The sequence below is a fragment of the Crocuta crocuta genome, unplaced genomic scaffold (assembly GCF_008692635.1).
Source record: "Crocuta crocuta isolate KB4526 unplaced genomic scaffold, BGI_CrCroc_1.0 scaffold35, whole genome shotgun sequence".
NCBI lineage: Eukaryota > Metazoa > Chordata > Mammalia > Carnivora > Hyaenidae > Crocuta > Crocuta crocuta.
This window is the reverse complement of record NW_027530625.1, coordinates 2,076,763-2,089,073: the sequence shown is the minus strand read 5'-3', so window position 1 is coordinate 2,089,073 and position 12,311 is coordinate 2,076,763. Positions and strand designations below refer to the sequence as shown.

At 36.9% G+C, this 12,311-nt stretch overlaps 1 long non-coding RNA gene across 1 annotated transcript in view; it reads right to left on the bottom strand.

The window, feature by feature from the left end:
* Positions 1 to 12,311, bottom strand: part of LOC144234872 (uncharacterized) — a 79,285-nt gene that overhangs the window by 47,221 nt on the left and 19,753 nt on the right. The window contains exon 2 of the long non-coding RNA XR_013336104.1: positions 19 to 119. This is a non-coding gene — a long non-coding RNA (uncharacterized LOC144234872). The remainder of the gene's footprint in view (positions 1 to 18; positions 120 to 12,311) is intronic.

Here is a 12,311-nt window from a genome sequence, read left to right as displayed (position 1 = left end):
CTTTACTGTTTCACTTACCTTCTTTCCTTTTCCAGAGGTACTACGAAATAGAGAAACCCACACTGCTGCAACTTAGAGATGTAATTGTTTTCATAGTCCTCTTGAGGCCTCTTGATATACTTGAAAGAAACAAGAAGCATAAACTCAATAAAACAATATATTTGAGGGATTAGTAGCATTAGTAGATTAGCAGAGGAGTCATAGTCTCAGGGGCTGTCTGTCCAGACACTTCCCACGTTTTACACAGGGAGCACCTCTGGACGTGTTTGGTGGGAATGCTACTAACTTTGAGGACAGATTCTTAAGTTATAAAGATGACAACAGCATGTCAATGTGAATCCTTGTTCCTCTTAGCCAAACTGCTAGTGTTTTGCCTCATCCTTTTGCTAATTTGGCGGTGAAATCCTAGATTCTTCCTTCTCTGTATGGGCCTTACCATCATGAAGCCCAGGGAACTAGATGTAGACACAGATGATGACAAAGAGGATGATTGCTGCGCTGGTGGAATGATATGAATCATGTTAAGGGAGAATAGAGAAAAGGGTTAACTGTGCCCTGAAGTGCCAGGAAAGATATAGACAGAGAAGGAAAGATCCCATTAGAGGAAAGATTGCATAGGAAGTCCTAGGGCAGGAAAGGTCAGATAATGATGAGTGGTGAGATTAATCTCCCAGCATCAGTTAACTCTTCTTTAAGATGTGGGACAAATAGCATTCACCTTTCCTTTGCACACAGCTGTGAAAATCAAATGAGGTTGTGCATGTGAAAGTAGCACATGAATGTAGTAGATTCTAGGTTTCTCTTTTTGCATTGTTCTTGGTTCATATGTGCTAAAATAGAATAGATTTAAATACCTTATCATGATAGACTTTTCCAAATTGGTTTCTTTTTTGGCTTTCTCATTTTTTCCTTTAGAGTGACCATAGTTTAGCTTTTTCATATATTGAGAAGTAATATTACAGCATAATAGAGTACAGATTTGGAGCCAGAATCTTAACTTTGCAGCTTACTAGCTATGTGACCTTGGGCAAATTACTTAACCACTCTGTTTCTCTGTTTCATTATCTATAAAATGGAGATAATGATGGTATCTATGCATTGGTTTATTATGAGAACTAAATGAGACAATATATGTCAAGTGTGTAAAACAACACATGACAAATGTAAAAATTTACATGTATTTTTATGTTTTTTTCAAAATGATTTGAATTCTTAAAGTCATTTACAATTATTTACATATTACTAAATAAAATGGCATATTTTATCCATAATTTAGGTTTAAGTCCATATACACTAATGTAAAACCCATATTTTACAGTTAAAATACCTTCCAAATAGCTTATTGCATTGTATATGTGTGTTTCAAAGACTTTTTTTTTTAAATAATGCTCTGCCACTTCCTTTGTGACCTTAGGTAGAGGGTTTTTTAAAAAATTTCCCATGAGCTTCAATTTCTTCAACCTGTTAAAATAAGAATAATAGTATAGTCATACCTACTTCACATCTTGCTTGTGAGGTTTAAATTAGATAATATAGTTAAAAACTTATTCAAAGGCTGTAGATTCTCTCCCTAAATAGAAGCATATAAACACAAAATTTTAAAAGCAGTTTCAGTTTGGGAATCCAAGAACACATCAATAGCCTCCCTATGAACTTCAGGTTAAGAAATCTGACCAGATGGGTACTGGGGTGGCTCAGTTGATTAGGCAATCCAACTCTTGATTTCAGCTTGAGTCATGATCTTGTGGTTTGTGGGTTCGAGCCCCATGTCGGGCTTCTTTCTTACTGATGGCACAGAACCTGCTTGGGATTCTCTCTTTCTCCCTCTCCCTCTGCCCTTCCTCTGCTTTCTCTTTCTCTCAAAAATAAATAAACTTTAAAAAAAAAGAAATCCCGAGCAGAGCTCTAGACCAAGATTTTGAAATCTAGTCTTATCACTGATGTAATATTGATGCTTTTGGAAGTTTTGATCTCTAATTTATTAGAAGTAACAACTTTCTAGCAGTACTGCAACCTGTCACATTATCTAGTCACATCTGTCTCTATGCCATAATCTGTGTGATGTAACCGGACAATGATTACTGGACAGTGATGGTCCCTGGAAAAGTAATTATTAGGCTTTATCAATTTCTGTACTAATTACAGATACCAACCATTAATTAGTAAATCTGTGCTTATACAATTAGAATTTCTAAAAGAAGTTGCCAGAATAGAAATTAACACAAGTATTTGAATGAATTTAACTTACTTTGTAACAGTTTCATGTCTCTCCCCATTCCTCCAGCAACCATTTAGTTTGGATCTTATCCCAGCACTATGACTACTAAATCTGGCCTTAAGTTAGGCTGAAAGAATGTGTTGTTTCAAGGCAGTACTTAACCAAGAAGACTGCTGGATCCAGAGTTTTTATTTGAATATTAGGAGGAAAAAAAGGGTACACCAAATATTGCGGTTGTATATGGAATTATTGACCATTCTTATATTTAGCCTGTTTGAGGTTTTACCAGAGTTGAGAGGTAGAACGAGAAATTTAAACTCAATAGCTTGGAACATTTTACTTTTTGACATGACAACTTTATATCAGGTTATTTCAGATATTTTAGATGAGTCTGGAAGGCAAGTAAAGGTAGGCAGTCCACCTCACTGAAACAGCAAATTAGCCTGGTACCAAAAGGCAATATTTCTTTTTTTTTAAATTGCTTAAAAACATTTTTTTAAGTTTATTTCCTTTGAGAGACAGAGCACAAGTGAGGGAGTGGCAGAGAGAAGAGAGAGACACTCCCATGCAGGATTCTTCTTTATTATTTTTTTAAGTTTATTTCTGAGAGAGACAGAGACAGAGCATGAGTGGGAGAGGGACAGAGAGAGGGAGACACAGAATTCGAAGCAGGCTCCAGGCTCTGAGCTGTCAGCACAAAGCCCAATGTGGGGCTCAAACTCATGGACCATGAGATCATGACCTGAGCTGAAGTTGGATGCTTAACCAACTGAGCCACCCAAGTGCCCCCAAGCAGGATTCTGACAGTGTAGATAGAGCCTGACAAGGGGGTCGAACTTATGAACCATGAGATCATGACCTGAGCCAAAACCAAGAGTCAGATGCTTAACCCACTTAGGCACACAGGTGCCCTGGCAATATTTCTTTTCAAATGGAACATATACTTTAAAACTTATCAAAATATTCCAAGGACCACCTGAATTCTCCATCCCTTAGTTGCAGTGACTTAATGTGTTTGAGATGTTACTATTCAAGATTTCTTTGCAAACCCAGTACATTGAAGCAGGACTTCATTTTTCCATGGTAATTTAATTCACAGGATATCTATAATCTTTGAACAACTCTTCTGAGTAACTCTACCAAGGATTGTTGTTCAGCTGAACTGAGTAAGTACATTGAGTTAGGAATATAAAGTCGTAAGAGAAATGGGAATCAAAATCATGCAGTAGTTACTATTCATGGGCATTAAGGAATGAACTGGAAAGAATCTTGGGTTTTATTCCATGCTGTGAAAAGTGTTGGCAAGGACTTTAAAAGTCCTTGAGAGCCAAGAGCCATGTGTTTTGCAATAGCCAGTTAATGAAACAGATAAGAATAGTGATCAAAGGGGGACTCCATCTTTCCATTTTTTTAACGTGATGAAACCCTGATGATCTATCAATAATATAAGATGATGTATTTCTTCCTCTGACCTGTTTCAGTTTATTGGGTTAAATTTAATCATATGACACTTTGTATGCTTTAAAAATTTGACCTCTGTTCTTACAAAGTTTAGTATTATCCCAGGTAGATGATAACTGTGTTAGGACATCATAAGTTATAGGCAACTTGACATATTCATTCTATAACCAACTTTATTCATTTATAACATTTAGGGAAAATGATCTTTGAACAAATGTTGATTTTCTTGGCTATTTCTAGCAAATAGTTGAATCTTTGCAAAGTATGTGTCTTAAGTTTTATTTTTGAATGTATATTTTCTAGGAAAGCATGAGGTAGGAAGGTACATCTACCTCATACTTTCCTAAATGAAATTGTTTTGTACTGTGCAATTCCTATACAATTCAGTATTATGTAGGTTGGGTAAGCTATTAATACTTGAAATGCTGGTTTTAGACTCCATTGCTAACTTGAAAGTGGACAATCCTGATGTTTACGTGAGAATGCTAATTTGGATAGGGGAAAAATCCTGGGATGAAAGAGTAGAAAATAAGTTCCAATCTATAGCTTTATAACTTAAAAAAATTTTTTAATGTTTATTTTTGAGTGAAAGAGAATCAGAGTGCTATCAAGGGAGCAAGCGAGAGAGAGGGAGACACAGAATCCAAAGCAGGTTCCAGGCTCCAAACTGTCAGCACAGAGCCTGAGCTGGGGCCTAAAGTCAGGAACTGTGGAATTATGACCTGGGCCGAAGTCAGCTGCTTACCTGACTGAGCTATCCAGGCACCTCATAACTTTTTTTGAAAGTTTTTTAAATTTATTTTGAGAGAGAGAAAGCATGAGCAGAGGAGGGGCAGAGAGAGAGAGAGGAGAGAGCGAGAATCTCAAGCAGGCTCTGCACTGCCAGTACGGAGCCCAATACTGGGCTCGAACCCATGAACCATGAGATTGTGATCTGAGTCTAAGTCGGACCTTACCTGACTGAGCCACCCAGGCTCGCCTAGTTTTATAACTTTTAAAGCTATCAGGAGTTTTAGAGGTCATTTAGTAATGATTTCCAGATTTGACTTTGCATCAGAATTAAAAGTGCGATGGTAGGAAAAGTGGATTGCTAATAATGCAGATTCCTACGCATTGACCTAGACTTAATAAATCCTCTAGGAATGGGTTTTATAGTTTTCAGAAGCCCCCAGAGGATTCTGATGTAGACATTTCATGGACATTTGGGAGTCTCTGATTTACGCTAAGATTTAACAGATGAGATATGTTTAGGAGGGAAACGAAGACACAAAGTAATACAGTGAGTGTGTGTGTGTGTGTGTGCATATGTGTGCTTACTTAGAACGCACTGCCTCTCCATCATGAAAAAGCATGCTTTCTGTAGAAGTTTCCTAATGTTGTATTGGCCATCTGAAAAGTACTTCCCAGTCTATCTGCCTGGTAGGTCAAACATCTTAGCCTTAGGGATGCACCCAGAAGTAGTGCAAATGGACCATTGACTTGAATTTGGCATCCTGACCTGAAGTATTTGACTAAGTAAGCGATGCTGAGTGGTGTTGGCATAAAAACTGTCCATGGTTTGAAATGAGGAATAGCTGTAAGTGATCAAAAGTCTGTGAAGGCCCTTCAGGCTCTGACATTTATCAGCTGCTGCTACACTTTAACACTTTTCTCTAATCAAACGTGACTACCACTGGATGGAAGAGGCTTGCAGAACCTCTGGCTGCTCTCAGGGGAGGAATTTATTTTAATTGCCAGTGAGAAGGTAGGAATGATTTCAGTAAAGATCAAGAACCTCCACATTCACTTCAGCTTGGGCTCCTGGCCAAGTGTCCATTCTCTGGAGGGTGTTGGTGTCAGCTGCTGTCTTGTGACTTGAGGTATTTCAAAAAAGCCAAAGGCATTTACAGAAGCCTTTCCTGAGTTGGCAGGCAGGAATAGCACCAGGAATCAAGGCCTGACACATGTCATCAGCCTGGAAAAAGTAGAGTTTGGACACTAATGATGGCTCTTGTCAAGGCTCAGTGTGATAAAGCCGGGAGGACTCAGCTTGGGGGTTTGTTTGCATAGAAGAGGAGTTAGGGCTTAGAGAACACCTGCCAAGAGTTTTCACTGCCCCAGCTGTATGTCAGTGACGAATCCTTCACCCTTGACTCCTGTCACTTCTTTTTAATGGGTGATGGTAGAGATGCTGGATGGGTAAGGAAGAGAGGCAGCCTGGTTATATCTAGTACATTTCCCTATTTGCTTGTTTTCTTGCCATTTTTCTGTGTAGAACTAAATTTGTGTGGCCATACTCCAGGCTAGTATTTTGTTTTGTCTGTATCTGAAGGTATACTGGGCCAGAGTGTCAAGTCCTTTATTCCCGTAAATGCCACTGCTGATGACCACACAAATGTTTTGTTTGGCAGTTATGAGATAGCTTTTTTTGCTGATATATCTCTTTGTTAGAGAAGTGTTATTTTCAGATCCCAGCTTTGCCATTTAGTAGCTGTGTGATTTTTGGCAAGTGGTTTAATCTCTTGAGTTTCTCATCTCAAAAATGTAGTAAGTAATTAATTGTACCTATACCACTGGGTCGTTGTGAGAACTAAGTGAAGCAGGAGTCTAAAAATACGTGACACATAACATTCAAATTTCAGTTACTGTTGTTGTTGTAATTATTTGGTCAAATTTCCTGCCTACTGGGAAGAATGCAGTGAGGAGTTTCTAAACCACTGTCAGTGAATACAGGAATTGTGGCGTAGAATGAATGTAAAATTGAAGTCAGGGGATCCAAATTCAAATTTTGACTATGCTGTATGTTACTTCAATTTCTGTACTTTTCCACAAATACAAAATTATACCAACCAAAACAATAAAATCAGGATCTCTGAGATCTCTTGCCACACACACAAAATTGATACTCATAAAAATTATTGAGGTTCCCAAGAGCTTTCGTTTATGTAAGTTATACCTATTACCTATCACTGTAATAGATATTAAAACTTAGAAAATATAAAAATATTTATTCATTTAAAATAAAAATAATAAACCTGTTACACAGCAACATAAATATTTAAAAATAACTATAAAAATGTCTATAGTTTCTGAGGCACCTGGGTGGCTCAGTTGGTTTAGTGTCTGGCTTCATTCAGCTCAGGTCGTGATCTCATGGCTCGTGGGTTCCAGCCTTGTATTGGGCTCTGTGCTGACAGCTTGGAGCCAGGAGCTTGCTTTGGATTCTGTCTCCCTCTCCCTTTCCCTCTGCCCTTCCCTCCCCGTCACACTCTGTCTTGCTCTGTCTTTCTCTCTCAAAAATAAACATTAAAAAAATTTTTTTAAATGTATAGTTTAAAAAAAAAACCTTAATGAGAAGAGTGACATTTTGTCTTTTTTACAGCTCTCATTAATGTCTGGCTTCATAAAAGACCACTGAATTTTCATATCTGCATATATCTGCATCTGCATTCTATTTGTTTCAGTATGTAGTTTTGGCTGAAGTACATGAATAAAATCTGGCGTCTATACATGGATATGTATGGAAAAAGGGAAATTTTAATATTTCAGATAATTATATATATTCCTCTTTGATGCTATATCAGTTCTCAATACTTAATCTGAAACCATATCAATGAACTTTTCATACTCTGTTTCACTAAAATCCCCCAGCCTGTTTTACAGTTTGCATGGGTCTTTTACCCATGAATCATTTTGTAACATCATGTTTTGGTCATGTGAAAAACAGTGGTTTAACAATTTATGCAGATTTTCTAAATGTGGACACATTTCATCATATAAAATCCAATAAATCAATTTTCTTAATCTCGCTGCTAATCTCCTGGGAAATACCTCCTGGGAAGCTGGGAAGCTCACAGCAACAGATACAAATTTTCCAACATTCTAATTTTTTTTGAGGGCTTAAATTTTCTCACTGGCAGCAAGTATTGCCAGTTGTTTTCCTTGAAGTGACATGCTCGCTTTGTTCATTTTCAAGGAAATAACTGTCAAACATCCAAGTCTGAATAACCATTATTTTCTGTTGTTCTTTCAAGTAAAATGCTGGTCCATGAAAAAAATCTGCTAGTTTAGCCTACAACTTAAACAGTAGCTTAAAGTGCAATTCCTTGAGACCATGTACAGAAATATGTTTAAGTTGTTTTCCATTTTCCAGTTCCAATTCTAAAATATTAAAAAGTTGCATAGTCAGACGTTGAGATTTAATAAGATCAATAAATCTTACTGCCTCATCAAAGACCTTCTTAAGGTAAAATGCCTTTTTTTTCCCCCCTGGAGTGTATAACAATGATGAATACAGTGACGGTCAATGCATTTTGGTGGCACTGCTTTGATTTTTGCTAAAGTCAGCAGTTTAACCCAACACTGTTTTGCACCATCATTTTATTTTTATTTTTACTTTTTTTAGTGTTTTATTTATTTTTGAGAGAGAGAGAGAGACAGCGTGAGCAGGGGAGGGTCAGAGTGAGAGGGAGACACAGTATCCGAAGACAGTCTCCAGGCTCTGAGCTAGCTGTCAGCACAGAGCCTGATGTGGGGCTCGAACCCATGAGTCATGAGATCATGACCTGAGCCGAAGTTGGATGCTTAACCAACTGAGCTACCCAGGTGCCCCTGCACCATCATTTTAAAGGTCAACATCGTGAATAAAAAGCAAATATTGCTTATAATTAGTACAAAAATAGCTTGACTTTGCAGACACTTTGAAAAGGTCTTGAGGACATAATAAGGATCACACTTTGAGAACCACTGCTGTGGAGTCCACACATGTTAAGAAACTCTAGGAAAATGGTTGAAATTTCTGTAATCCCTTCAGAGTTAAGACTCATAGGGCTGCAGCAGGCTATAGCAAAGACAACCCCTGGCATATTGTTTTGACATCCCCTTGGGGCTTAGCATAGTATTAAGGGGCTTAGTTTGTACTTAGTGAAACCTCAGTAAAGGTTGATCAGTCGACGCAGATTGCCTAAATATTATATTTAGCAATTTTTTTCTTCTTTTTGAACTCAATTTTTGTATGTTTTCATTGTAAACACCATGTATTTTTTGAGTCTTACTAATTCCTCTGCTAGTGGTCGTACAATATCATTACTATGTGTGTTTTATTCTCCTCGTTGGGGGATAAGTAGCAAATCACATGGCACTTGATCTTTTATGATCTGGGGAAAATAAAAGCAGTTAAACAGCATACCATGCAGTGTCCAGAGGCAGAGGCACTCTTAATCTCACATAGGATTCAGCATTTCATAGATGTTTGTAATAACCTCCTGAGCATCCTTTCAGTGTCTGGCATTGTGATTTTCATATATACATGTGTATATATAAATGTACAGATTTTATATATGTATAAATCACATATATGTAAGTGTATATAAATATACATAAGTGTATATATTTATATGTAAGTAGATGAGATATAGAGGTATATTTATATGGAGATACCTATACATATAGTGTATATAAATTTTCATAAATACATAAATCATTCATATTTAATTTTCTCAACAGTCCTGCCAGGTATTTGGTATAATACTTTATATATGAGGAATGAGACTAATAGGAGATGTGATTTGCTTAAGGTCACAGAGCCTTGGTCTGTCTGGCTTTTCAGTAAATGCCTAATTGCTCAGAGGGGTGAAAACAATATGGGCTGGATCGGGTAGAATTAATTCTTTTCCCTATGCCAGATTCTTCTTAAAGCCTTCCAGATTTCTCACCAACATCTCTTCTTTCCTCCTTGGTTCCTATAGCATTTCTCAGGTACTTTGTTTTAGAATTGTGCAGAAGGCTAATCCTTTTTACTCTAATATAAACTCAGAGCCATTTTATTTAGATATACAGTATATTTGGCACTTGATAAAGGTTTATATTAGACTGTAAGTGTTCCTTGCTTAATTCATTTTTTATCTAAACAATATGTAAATGAAATCATTTAAATATATTGATTTTTAAATAAATGCAGTATTTCCTTTTGAGATATGAATAGATATGTAATCTATTCTAGAAGTTGTAGTGTGCATCTGTTTTGGGGGGGTGTGTGTCAAATGCCTTATTTTCAACTCCTGAGTTAGAAAAGCAGTGAAAAATGTGAACAGTTTTGTTCATATTATTAGTGTTGATTAAGTAGTACCTTCTTTGACTCCGTAGGGATGGCTCTACAATAAGAAAATGGGGGTGGGTGCTGACTTGAGTTGATACATTTATTTTTTAGATCAAAGCAGATGGAATAAAGTTGTAAAAGTCTAGCTCACTACTCTTTTAAACATAAGAGATAGTTTTCACCTTAATAAATGAATTTGGAGATCAAAGCATCCTAAGATATCGATCACAATAAAGCCAGTAACTGGCAGGTGATTATTTATGTCTACAAAATAAACAGTGATCAGAAGCAGCCAGTTATGATATTGCTCTATTTTTGTGTTGTCTCTGTAAAAAGATTTGAAGAGTAACATCTATGTAAAGGATTAACCATAAATGCTTAGCTAGCAACTTGAGTGGAAACTTGAGATCCGGGTATGGGAGCAAGAGTGGTTGTCATTTCTTGGTAAGCCACATACAGTTTGGGTACCTTTGCCTCCTGACAGGCCCTCAGCATATCTTTTTTGTTTTTAGGAAGTTTTTAGGATTGGAGCTCTTCCCTTTGGGGCTTTCATACCACCTTCTCAAAATTTTGTTTCCACAGAAGTGTCTTAACTAGGTTATGTGGAAGCAAACTCATGAAAGGAATTTATCCCATGGTTTACTTTTTAAAAAAAATTTTTTTTAACATTTATTTATTTTTGAAAAACAGAGAGAGACAGAGCAGTAGTGGGGGAGGAGCAGAGAGAGAGAGGGAGACACAGAATCAGAAGCAGGCTCCAGGCTCTAAGCTGTCAGCACCAAGCCTGACGAGCCTGACGTGGTACTTGAACCCACGAAATGTGAGATCATGACCTGAGCTGAAGTTGGACGCTTAACCGACTGAGCCTCCCAGGCGCCCATCCCATGGTTTACTTCTTAATACTTTCAGGGATAATTTGGTTCACAAGTGAATTTGTGAAGTGGCTATTAGAAGTAGAATCTTTATTTGTGCTGCCCCAAGATATGGAGGTGAGGAGAGGGCATTTCTGTCAAATCACAGCTTAGTTCATGTAAGTCTAAGGGTTAAGAACTGCTGAGGTGAGAAAAGTAACACCCTTTCTTTATGTTATCTTAATTAATGCTTCCAACAACCCTTCTGATAAGGTAGTGGTTATTGCATTTGTCACTATACCAAGATATTCTGTCCCACTCCACTGTTTTCCAGGTACCAAAATAATTTACAGTCCTATGTTGTCCCGTCATATGAACATGTTAATTGAACAGTGGTACATATTGTTGAATATATCAGATCAACTAGGTTATATGTCATTTGATTCCAATACTACATTCTCCAGTTACTGAGGGTACTTTACTCCATGAAAAAGCTGCTGCTGAGGGTGCTTTTCAAATTTGTGTGTGTGTACTGGTGCTAAGATTGTGTAAGGAATCTGGCTCCTAAATTTAGGAAGAATGTCAGCTTCTAGGCGTGAGAGCATGGCATTAAAAAAATAGTTGTAAACTTTTTTTTTAAAGTTTATTTTTTATTTCGAGAGAGAGAAAGTGAGCAGGGAAGGGGAAGAGAGGGAGAGAGAGAATCCCAAGCAGGCTCTGTGCTGTAAGCTCAGAGTCTGAAGTGGGGCTCAACATGGGGCTCAATCCCATGAACCATGAGATCATGACCTGAGCTGAAATCAAAGCTGGCCACTTAAACAACTGAACTACCCAGGTGTCCCAATAGTTGTAAACTTTAAAGAAAATATATTTGGAATGGGATTTATTCAGATACTGACAGGTAATAAAAATGAGCATATTAAGGGTTTAAATTTTCAGTAGAATATTATCTTAAATATGGTTTAGGTGTGTATACTGATTACAGTCTTATTAAAAAAAATGTCTAGTGCATTTTCTTAAGGATTTATTTAAATCAAAGTGAATACCACTTTCCCTTTAGCTTCTTCTGTGCTACCATTCTTAGCCTTCTGCTTCTTTAAAAATGTTGGAGGGCTTATGTGCGTTCTAAATATGTGGATTTTTTTACTATAGTTTTCAGATGTTTTGCCTGTTTTTACTATTGCTGCTGCTATTAAGAGTCTTAATATGAACTTTTTAAAAAATGGGTATACAATCAAAATAGACATTGGCAGTGTGTTTAGGAAAACAGAAAAGCAAAGGCTCTATCTGATTATTAGTGGTAAAAGGAAAACCTAACAAGTGAAAATGCTGTCTGAATTCAGAATAATAGACACTTTTGGGGGAAGAAAGGTCACACAAGGGAATCTTATGAGCTGCTATATTCCCTAGTTTGTTCTGGGTGGTGCCTATATGTTACTTATACATATGTAAAAATTAATCAAACTTAATCTTAAGATTTGGTCACCTTACCATATGTAAATTATATCTCAAAAATAAAATAGTTATAATAGTAATTGAAGCAAATGTGGCAAAACCTTGGTCATTATCGTGTGTGAGTGATGGCTGTTTTATTAATATCACTGGTTTGATGACAATTTGAAATATTTCATGATAAAAATGAAAAAAAATCCTGTCATTCTAAACATATCACATTATACCTAATTTATGAGAGATAATCCCCCCC